At 41.9% G+C, this 12,533-nt stretch overlaps 1 protein-coding gene across 3 annotated transcripts in view; it reads right to left on the bottom strand.

The window, feature by feature from the left end:
• The window catches only part of OPHN1 (oligophrenin 1), a 234,765-nt gene that overhangs the window by 209,875 nt on the left and 12,357 nt on the right, over positions 1-12,533 (bottom strand). The window contains exon 1 of one of the 3 annotated variants that reach the window (XM_040322903.1): positions 6,031-6,134. The exons of the other annotated variants lie outside the window; for them this stretch is intronic. The gene's annotated coding sequence lies outside the window, so the exon portion shown is untranslated. Of the gene's footprint in view, positions 1-6,030; positions 6,135-12,533 lie in introns of those variants that run through there. 3 annotated transcript variants of the gene reach the window in all.

Here is a 12,533-nt window from a genome sequence, read left to right as displayed (position 1 = left end):
TTTGGCCTCATTTTGTTTCATTTGTTTTGTTTATAATATAAACAAACAAAAAAAAATGAAAAACATATAATATATTTTTCATTTTTTTTTTTTATATTATAAACAAAAAAAAACAAATGAAACAAAAATAAACTTTATATAATAAAAGAAAAATCTTCAGTGGTGATCAAACACCACCAAAATAAATCTCTATAGGTGTAAATAAAAAATAAAAAAGAAGATATAAACTGTGTACAGCATTGCATGACCGCGCAATTACCAAAGTAGCGCAGCACTGAATACCTAAAAATGGCCTGGTCATGAAGGGGGGTAAAACCTCCTGGAGCTGAAGTGGTTAAAGTCCAAACTTAGTGGCTGATGGTCCAATGAAAATACTGGAGGGAAGTCAGACAGCGATCTCTATCCTGATGGGACAAGTGACACGGATTAAATGTGTCACCATGGCACAATGTAAACACGACTGACACGTGGTACTAATAAAATCTTATTTGTCTGATTTATTTACACTTCCCGAGGCCAGGAAACCGGGAGAGAGAAATCCTCCACATCCCACATTTTTTCAGGGACACTCCCTACTGATCACCATTTACAGGGACACTCCCTACTGATCACCATTTACAGGGACACTCCCTACTGATCACCATTTACAGGGACACTCCCTACTGATCACAAGGACACTCCCTACTGATCACAAGGACACTCCCTACTGATCACAAGGACACTCCCTACTGATCACCATTTACAGGGACACTCCCTACTGATCACCAATATTTAAAGGGACACTCCCTACTGATCACCATTTACAGGGACACTCCCTACCGATCACCATTTACAGGGACACTCCCTACTGATCACCATTTACAGGGACACTCCCTACTGATCACCATTTACAGGGACACTCCCTACTGATCACCAATATTTACAGGGACACTCCCTACTGATCACCAATATTTACAGGGACACTCCCTACTGATCACAAGGACACTCCCTACTGATCACCAATATTTACAGGGACACTCCCTACTGATCACCATTTACAGGGACACTCCCTACTGATCACCAATATTTACAGGGACACTCCCTACTGATCACCATTTACAGGGACACTCCCTACTGATCACCATTTACAGGGACACTCCCTACTGATCACCATTTACAGGGACACTCCCTACTGATCACCAATATTTACAGGGACACTCCCTACTGATCACAAGGACACTCCCTACTGATCACCATTTACAGGGACACTCCCTACTGATCACCAATATTTAAAGGGACACTCCCTACTGATCACCATTTACAGGGACACTCCCTACCGATCACCATTTACAGGGACACTCCCTACTGATCACCATTTACAGGGACACTCCCTACTGATCACCATTTACAGGGACACTCCCTACTGATCACCAATATTTACAGGGACACTCCCTACTGATCACCAATATTTACAGGGACACTCCCTACTGATCACCAATATTTACAGGGACACTCCCTACTGATCACAAGGACACTCCCTACTGATCACCAATATTTACAGGGACACTCCCTACTGATCACCATTTACAGGGACACTCCCCTACTGATCACCATTTACAGGGACACTCCCTACTGATCACCATTTACAGGGACACTCCCTACTGATCACCATTTACATGGACACTGCCTACCGATCACCATTTGCAGGGACACTCCCTACTGATCACCATTTGCAGGGACACTCCCTACTGATCACCATTTAAAGGGACACTCCCTACTGATCACCATTTGCAGGGACACTCCCTACTGATCACCATTTAAAGGGACACTCCCTACTGATCACCATTTAAAGGGACACTCCCTACTGATCACCAATATTTACAGGGACACTCCCTACTGATCACCATTTACAGGGACACTCCCTCTTACAGGCGATGGGAGGGAACGCCCCTCCCTCCCGCCGCCATCTGGTGCTTCTCCGGTCTCTCCCGTGCCACCGGGGACCTGGAGAAAGAATTGTCTGGCACCAGATGACGACCATAGAGATTTCCACATGGTCACCAGTCATCTCTATGACCGTTGGAGGCCTGGGTGCGACGTTATGACATCACGTCCGGGCCGCGGATGTAAACAAAGCCGCGATCGCAGGCGGTAAGCATGAGATCAGTGAATTCTTTTTCTCCATCTCATGCTTTCCAGCCTGGAGGAAGGATGTGGAGTCTTACTGACCCCGCCTCTCTCCATAAAGAGGACCTGTCACACACTAGTCCTATTACAAGGGATGTTTACATTCCTTGTAATAGGAATAAAAGTGATTAAAAAAAAATAAAGTAAAAAAATAAAAAATAAGAGTAAAATAAAAATAAAAAACATATGTAAACGCCGTTCAAACCACACGTGACGTATCGCCGCGTGCTTTGGAGCAACAATTCTAGCACTAGACCTCCGCTTTAAAATTGCGCACACTCATGGAATGCCGCCAAACTTTAGTACTTAAAAATCTCCATAGGCGACGCTTTAATTTTTTTTTACAGGTTACCAGTTTAGAGTTATAACTCTAAACTGGTAACCTGTAAAAAAATTAAAGCGTCGCCTATGGATATTTTTAAGTACCAATGTTAGGCGCCATTCCATGAGTGTGCGCAAGTTTAAAGCGCGACAAGTTAGGTATCTATTTACTCGGCGTAACATCTTTGACATACAAAAAAAAATATTTTTTAAATTGGGCTAACTTTACTGTTTTGTTATTTTTTAATTCATGAAATAAAAAAAGGCGAAAAACGATTGCGCAAATACCATTCGAGATAAAAAGTTGCAATGACCGCCTTTTTTTTTCCTTAGGGTGTCTGCTAAAAAAATAAATAAAAAAAAAACATCATAATGTTTGGGGGTTCTGAGTAAATTTCTAGCAAAAAAAAATAAAAATGGAGAGGAGTGCCAGAATAGGCCCGGCATGGAAGAGGTTAAAGGGGCACTCACTACCTTTCACCAACCTTTAAAATGGCAAGACTCACTTCAAGAAATGTGATTGGCAGATTTTTTTTTTAAGTCTTTTCTTTTTATAGGTATATATATATATATTTTACTATAAAAAGAAAAAACTTAAAAAATAGAAAAAAATCTCAGCAGCTGAGTGGCCAATAAACACCAACAAAAAATTATGTAAAAAAAAAAATGGTGGATCAAACTATCACAGCAGTAATAACTATTAGTGCTGTGATAGTTTGATCCACCATTTTTTTTTTTTTACAGCATTTTTTGTTGGTGTTTATTGGCCACTTTAAAAAAATATATATATAAAGTGGCCAATAAACACCAACAAAAAATGCTGTAAAAAAAAAAAAAAATGGTGGATCAAACTGTTTATTGGCCACTCAGCTGCTGAGATTTTTTTCTATTTTTTAAGTTTTTTCTTTTTATAGTAAAATATATTTTATATATATATATATATATATAAATAATATATATATATATATATATATATATATATATATATATATATATATATATATATATATATATATATATATATATATATATATATATTTTTTTTTTTTTTTTTTTTACTATAAAAAGAAAAAATGTAAATAGAAAAAAAATCTCAGCAGCTGCACATACACAAAGGGGGCGGGGCGATTAGTGACATCACTGCCCTAATGTAGTATGTCGTCCTATAGGGATCAATGACATCATGAGTTTCCCCGCCCCTTTGTGGACATGCAGCTGCTGGGAATCTCCTGCCTGCAGCCGATTGGCTCAGCACTGACAGTTCCCTTCCGGACTCAACCCAAGATCATCTGTAATTAACACCCCTTTTGTCGCCTGTATCCTGATGGGAAGATTCCCCTTCACTTCCTGTCCTGGAGATGGAACAGGAAGTGTCAGATCAACACAGGCCCAATGCAAGGACACTGACCCCCCCCCCCCCCCCTTATGGAGGTCTATGTGTCCTGAGGAGTCCTGTACACTGACACATGGGGGAGGGGAGATCCATAGAGCCGAGCACAGCGCCCCCTATATACCGAGTACTCCAATCACTGCAAGGGGCTCCTCATTATATGGAATCCAATGAGGATGCCGGAACCCCATTGCAATCAGACTTCATCCAAAAGGATGCAGTAGCCATAGCAACCAGACCTAAGACAATAAGGATGCGGTACTCCATAGCAACCATACTTCACATACTAAGGATGCCGTATCCTATGGTGACCAGACCTCATACAAGGGATGCAGTAGCCATAGCAACCAGAATGCACAAAAAAACAGGATACAGTATCCCATAGAAACCATACCTCACATACTAGCGATGCAGCATCCATAACTGCACAATAACGATGCAGTACCCAGACTTCATGTGATAAGGATGCAGCATCCTGTAGCAACTGTTCTCGACCAATCATAACGCAGTATCCCTTAGCAACCTGACGTCAAAAGCAACAAGGATGCAGTATTCCGTAGCAACCATACTTCACTTACTAAGGATGTCGTATCCAAGGGATGCAGTAGCCATAGCAACCAAACCTAAGACAATACGGTGCAGTACTCCATAGCAACCATATTTCACATACTAAGGATGCCGTATCCTATAGTGACCAGACCTCATACAAGGGATGCAGTAGCCATAGCAACCAGACCTAAGACAACAAGGATGCAGTACTCCATAGCAACCATACTTCACCTACCAAGGATGCTGTATCCCGGGGATATGCAATTAGCGGACCTCCAGCTGTTGCAGAACTACAATTCCCATGAGGCATAGCAAGACTCTGACAGCCACAAGCATGACACCCAGAAGCATGATGGGACTTGTAGTTTTGCAACAGCTGGAGGTCCGCTAATTGCATATCCCTGCTGTATCCTATGGTGACCAGACCTCATACAAGGGATGCAGTAGCCATAGCAACCAGACCTAAGACAACAAGGATGCAGTACTCCATAGCAACCAGACCTAAGACAACACGGATGCAGTACTCCATAGCAACCAGACCTAAGACAACAAGGATGCAGTACTCCATAGCAACCATATTTCACATAATAAGGATGCCGTATCCTATGGTGACCAGACCTCATACAAGGATGCAGTAGCCATAGCAACCAGACCCAAGACAATAAGGATGCCGTACTCCATAGCAACCATACGTCACCTACCAAGGATGCCGTATCTCATGGTAACAACTACATTTATTAAGGATACAGTATCCCTTAGCAACCACATTTCCCATAATACAGTAGCAGGGCCCTCTGTTTCCTCCTGTATTGTATTTGCTCTGTTTGTCCTCGTGGTGTAAAGCGCTGTGCACACGGTTGGTGTTCTATAAATCCCGTATAATAATAAATATCTCTTAGAAACTTAATTTCCCATAATAAAGAAGCAGTATGTCATAGCAACTAGTCTTCATATAATAAAGGATACAGTATCCCATAGCAACCACATTTCTAATAAGGAATCAGTATGTCATAGCAACTAGTCTTCATATAATAAGGATACAGTATCCCATAGCAACCATATTTCCCATAAGGATGCAGTCAGTATCGCTTAGCAGCTACGTATCTCATAATAAGGATACAGTATCCCTTAGCAACCACATTTCTAATAAGGAATCAGTATGTCATAGCGACTAATCTTCATATAATAAGGCTGCAGCATCCCGTAGTGACCATTCTTCCTATAATAGGGATACAGTATCCCTTAGCAACCCCAATTCCCATAATAAGGATACAGTATCGCTTAGCAACCACATTTTTGAATAAGGAAGCAGTATTCCTTAGCAACTACAATTCCCATAATAAGGATGCAGTATCCCATGGCAACCAGAACACCAATAAGGATACAGCATCCCATAGTGACCATTCTTCCCATGGTGAGGATGGAGGATCCCATAGCAACCATCTCTCAGCCAATCAGTGTGCAGTATTGTATGGCAGGGGATGGATGGATGGTCGGTGCGTTGTAGAGAGGCCTCCCCTCCCCCTTCTCCCCGGTGTATGGAGGAGATGATCCCGGTGTCCTCCGTACATCTCCCCCTCCCCCGCTCTCTCCCGGTGGTGTACCTGTCCTCCCGGAGCTCGCTCTTCTCTCTCTCAGGCGGCGGTGATGATGATGAGTGCAGATCCCCCCTCCTCCACCATCCTCCTCCTCCTCCTTCTCCGACACCTCTCCCTCCAACCTTCCTTCCCCGATCCTTCCAGGAACAGGCCCCTCCCCGCGACACGCCCTCCTCTCCGTCCCTCTCCGCCCTTTATCTTTTCTTAAAGAGACACAACAAAGACAGGAAGAGACTTCCCGGACCTTTCATTTCCCCCAACTCCAACTTCCGGGGACACCTCTGCCCCCAACTCCAACTTCCGGGGACACCTCTGCCCCCAACTCCAACTTCCGGGGACACCTCTGCCCCCAACTCCAACTTCCGGGGACACCTCTAAACCCCCCCCCCCCACCTCCAACTTCCGGGGACACCTCACATCCTCTCCATTGACCCCTCTCCCTCCCTGGTTCTTCCTTCTGTCTTTTCCTTATTTACCTCTATTCTATCTCTACATTTATTATACCACTCCCTTCTCCATAACCCCCCCCCCTCCCCCTCCCCACCATCCTACCCCCTTCCTTTCTCAATTGCACCCCTCCCCTATCTCCATCTCTATTCCCACCCCTCCTATCCCCCCCAAATGCTGCTGCTCCCTATATTCCCCCCTCTCTACCCTTGCTCTTCCGTCGCCAATAGGGGACCATCACCTATCACCAAGAGGGGACCAACACCTGTCACCAGATCATTGTCACCAAGGGGAGACCATCACCTGTCACCAGATCATTGTCACCAAGAGGAGACCATCACCTGTCACCAGATCATTGTCACCAAGGGGAGACCATCACCTGTCACCAGATCATTGTCACCAAGGGGAGACCATCACCAGTCACCAGATCATTGTCACCAAGGGGAGACCATCACCTGTCACCAGATCATTGTCACCAAGATGGGACCAACACCTGTCACCAGATCATTGTCACCAAGGGGAGACCATCACCTGTCACCAGATCATTGTCACCAAGAGGGGACCATCACCCATCAGGAGATCATTGTCACCAAGATGGGACCATCACCAGATCATTGTCACCAAGAGGAGACCATCACCTGTCACCAGATCATTGTCACCAAGAGGGGACCATCACCAGATCATTGTCACCAAGAGGAGACCATCACCCGTCACCAGATCATTGTCACCAAGAGGGGACCATCACCTGTCACCAGATCATTGTCACCAAGGGGAGACCATCACCTGTCACCAGATCATTGTCACCAAGATGGGACCAACACCTGTCACCAGATCATTGTCACCAAGGGGAGACCATCACCTGTCACCAGATCATTGTCACCAAGAGGGGACCATCACCCATCAGGAGATCATTGTCACCAAGAGGGGACCATCACCAGATCATTGTCACCAACAGGGGACCATCACCCGTCAGGCGATCATTGTCACCAAGAGGAGACCATCATCACCTGTCACCAGATCATTGTCACCAAGAGGGGACCATCACCCGTCAGGAGATCATTGTCACCAAGAGAAGACCATCGTCACCAGATCATTGTCACCAAGAGAAGACCATCGTCACCAGATCATTGTCACCAAGATGGGACCAACACCTGTCACCAGATCATTGTCACCAAGATGGGACCATCACCTGTCACCAGATCATTGTCACCAAGAGGGGACCATCACCCGTCAGGAGATCATTGTCACCAAGAGGGGACCATCACCAGATCATTGTCACCAACAGGGGACCATCACCCGTCAGGAGATCATTGTCACCAAGATGGGACCAACACCTGTCACCAGATCATTGTCACCAAGATGGGACCATCACCTGTCACCAGATCATTGTCACCAAGAGGGGACCATCACCCGTCAGGAGATCATTGTCACCAAGAGGGGACCATCACCAGATCATTGTCACCAACAGGGGACCATCACCCGTCAGGAGATCATTGTCACCAAGAGGAGACCATCATCACCTGTCACCAGATCATTGTCACCAAGATGGAACCATCACCTGTCACCAAGAGAGGAACGAGAGCGGAGGGCGCACCGACCTCGTGTGATACTGATAAAAAATATTTATTCCAATAATAAAATTAATGGTTATACTCACAAAATTGGAGTTAAAAACAGGCTTTAAAAGTGAGTACAGCAGATGTCCAGCACCGTCAGTGGAACACGAATAATCGTTTGAACCAATCGGTAGATGTAAAAGCTGACGCGTTTCGGGGGCGTACCCCTTTCCTCAGAGCTAACGTGGTCTGCAGTGCTCCGGACATCTGCTGTACTCACTTTTAAAGCCTGTTTTTAACTCCAATTTTGTGAGTATAACCATTAATTTTATTATTGGAATAAATATTTTTTATCAGTATCACACGAGGTCGGTGCGCCCTCCGCTCTCTTTCTTCTCTTTTATAGTTTCATGAATACCCACGATTCTGAGGAGGGCTGCAAGACTCTAGATGATAACTTTTAATTGAACCGCACCACCCCATAGCACTCCCTACAAAATATCAGAGCGCAGGAGACTTGTTCTTGTATATTTACCAAGAGAGGAACAACATCCATCACCAAGAAGGGACCTTCACCATGAGATCATTGTCACCATAGGAGATCACCTGTCACCAAAAGGGATAATGTCCGTATGATGCGATGGGCACAGCCTGGGACACACTACATTGATGGAGGGTGTAGTACAGGGTGCTCCAAATGCTCAGAATAAATCCTCTGGCTTTAGGAACTGCTGAACAATCCAATGCAGCACACCTAATGCAGAACTTCTGGGACACTAAAGATCTCTAATCAGCAAACAGCTGCAAAGAGCAGACCAAGTGTAGTGGGTGTGTAAACATTTATTAAAGAAAGACTATCAACATAAAATGACAAATTCTGCTTCTGGAGGCTTCCAGGATCCCAAGATGAAGTGGAGTATAGCGCTAGCCAGGGAGACCAGGCCGTCTCAGGTCAGGAAGCAGCATGTGTGGAACTATGGAGCACATCCGAGGACAGGAAATGATGAAACAGGAAGTAAAGTGGATGGGCGGCAACATGTTTGAAACCCCAACGCCACTTTTTCAAGCCAGCAACATGTTTCGAAGCCGATGCCTTTTTGTTTAACATAGTCCCATATCTCACATTGCCATGATGTGTGAAGCACAATGATTGGATGGCAGCTCATTGTCACCAAGAAGCAGTTCATGTGTCTGTACTGCATCTGTCACTATATACAGGAGAGATGTAGAATTGCTCTATGTACTGTATGGACTCTGCACAGTACTACTTCCCCTGTATGCCAGTTGTAATTCTCAGTATCTCTTATTCTGTATGTATGGACTCTGCACATGTCAGGCTGGCTGGGAACAGTAGTTCGGCACGTGCTTGGAGGCACCTATGTGCGTACAGTTACCAGCGCCAGGCGGGCTATTTAACCAGTTCAGCCCCAGAAGAATTTACCCCTTCCTGACCAGAGCACTTTTGGCGATTCAGCACTACGTCACTTTAACTGACAACTGCGCGGTCGTGTGACGTGGCTCCCAAACAAAATTAATTTCCATTTCCCCCCCCCCACAAATAGAGCTTTCTTTTGGGGGTACAGTGGAACCTCAGATTACAAGCATAATCCGTTCCAGGAGAATGCTCGTAATCCAAAGTACTCGCATATCAAAGTGAGTTTCCTCATAGAAGTCAATGGAAACTAAAATAATTTGTTCCACACTGACTTCGATACCGCATTCAGCCAGGTGGGGGGGCGGAGAGCCTTGGAAACAGCCGAAAAAGCCAGAGGACAGCTCGGCAAACCTCGGAAAGGCTCGGGAATGGAGTATCTCCGATCGGCTGGGATTGGAGCTGTTCGCCTCCGACGCCCCACCAACCTCAGGCCAAAGGCAGTACTGCACACCGCTTTGGCCTGAATCCTGCTCGTTTCGCAAACCGAGTTAGGATTATTAAAAATCCAATGCTCGTATTGGGAAACGCTCGTTAACCGCATTACTCGCAATCCGAGGTTCCACTGTATTTGACCACCTCTGCAGTTTTTATTTTTCGCGCTATAAAACAAAAAAAGAGCGACAATTTTGAAAAAAAAGCAATATTTACTTTTTGCTACAACAAAAAAATATATAAAAAAAACCTTTCCCTCAGTTTAGGCCAATATGTATTCTTTATATTTTTTGGTTTAAAAAAAAAAAGAAATGGCAATAAGCGTATATTGATTCGTTTGCGCAAAAGTTATAGCGTCTACACAATAGGATATATTTATGGTATTTTTTTATTATTTTTTTTTATTAGTAATGGCGGCGATCAGCGATTTTTATCATGACTGCAACATTATGGCGGACACATCGGACACTTGACGCTATTCTGGGACCATTCACATTTATACAGTGATCAGTGCTATAAAAATGCACTGATTACTGTGTAAATGACACTGGCAGGGACGGGGTTAACCACTAGGGGGGGGGCAAGGAAGGGGTTAAGTGTGTCCTAGGGAGCGATTCTAACGGTGTGGGGGTTGGGCTACGATACTGATCACTGCTCCCAATGACTGTACGAGTGAAACGACAGTAGATACCTGTCCTGTCACAAGGCAGAACAGGGAAATGCCTTGTTTACAAAGGCATCGTCCCTGTTCTGCAGCTCCGTGACACGATCGCGGGACAGCGGACATCGAGTCTGCGGGTCACGGGGCGCAAATTTAAAGCAACGTACCTGTACGTACGTTGGATGTAATTCTCAGTGTCTGTTCTTATTCTGTATGAAAGCTGCAAAGCTGGGATCTGATTGGCTGTTGTGGGTGACACTAGTTTCTAGACCTGGATTACACTGTGGCATTGAACGTGGTCACATGATCGAGCAAGTACTGCAGACATGTGTTCAAGTCAGACTGCTGATCAGTACAATGATTTGGGCTGCAGGAAGAGTTTGCTGGGAATTCTATGGGAGATTTTATCAGTACTGCCCCCTCCAGGCCACTCCCCACATTTTACATCAACATTCCACACCGAGACTGTACTGACTAATCATCACACAGCCGCCAGCTCAGGATTAATGGGACACACCACTCCCTTCACCCCGACGCCCAGCTGCATCATGGGAGAGGTCATCATTCTGATATTGCGTTTGGGAATGGAGCTTTTTTAATACATGTTACAATTTGTTCATTTTTTTATTTTAACGTACATGAAAAAAAATATGACTTTTTATTATAATATTACATGCATATATCTATTATTGCATTGAATGATGCGAAGAATAAAAAAGTCAAAGAAGAATAATGAAGAAGACTAATAATGAAGAAGGATAATAAGAAGAATAACCATAATAATGAAGAATGATAATGAATAATAATGGATAATAATCATATTAATGAAGAATAAAAGGATAATAATAACAACAACAACAACAACAATGAAGAATAACAATCATGAATAATACTAATAATAATATTGAATAATAATGATAATGGATAATAATATTAATGAATAATAAAATGATAATGAATACTAATCATATTAATAATAATAATAATAGTAATAATAAGGAATCATAATAAAGAATGATAATGAATAAGAATGATAATGAATAATAAATAATGATAATACTAATACTAACAAAGAATGAGAATAAAGAATGAGAATAATGAAGAATAATAAAGAATGAGAATTATGGATAATAATCATATTAATGAAGAATAATAAAGAATGATGATAATCAAGAAAGATAATGGATAATAAAATAAAGAATGACAATAATAATAATACTAATGAAGAATAATAATAATGAATAATAATAACGAAGAATAATAATGGATAATATTAATGAATAATATTAATGAATAAAATAAAATCATATCATAAAAAGTAATAATGAATACTAATCATAATAATGAATACTAATACGAACAGTAATAATAATGAAGAATCATAATAATGAAGAATAAAGAATAATACTAATGAAGAATGAGAATAATAATGGATAATCATAATAATGAATAAGAATGATAATAAAGCATAATAATGGATAATAATCATAATAATGAATAATAAAGAATGATAATACTAATGGAGAATGAGAATAATAATAAAGAATAATACTAATGAAGAATAATGAATAATAATAAAGAATGATAATACTAATGAAGAATGAGAATAATGAATAAAAATAATAATGAATAATCATAATAATGAAGAATGATAATAAAGAATGATAATAATAATAAAGGATAATAAACTATCATAATAATAATCCCAATCATAATAAAGAACGATAATAAAACATGATATAAATAATGAAGAAAGATAATAATGAAGAATGATAATAATGAAGAATGACAATATTGATAATAAATAGCAATGATAATAATGAATAATGATATTAATGACTAAAAAATGATAATACAAATAATGAGAAGAATAATTAAGAATGAGAATAAAGCATGATAATGAAGAATAATGAATAATGATAATAATAAAGACTGATAATAAAATAACGAATAATCATAATAATGGATAATAATAATT

Source organism: Rana temporaria, chromosome 9 (assembly GCF_905171775.1).
Source record: "Rana temporaria chromosome 9, aRanTem1.1, whole genome shotgun sequence".
Taxonomy (NCBI): Eukaryota; Metazoa; Chordata; class Amphibia; order Anura; family Ranidae; genus Rana; species Rana temporaria.
The sequence above is the reverse complement of the archived record's forward strand: the minus strand, read 5'-3'. Positions and strand labels throughout refer to the sequence as shown.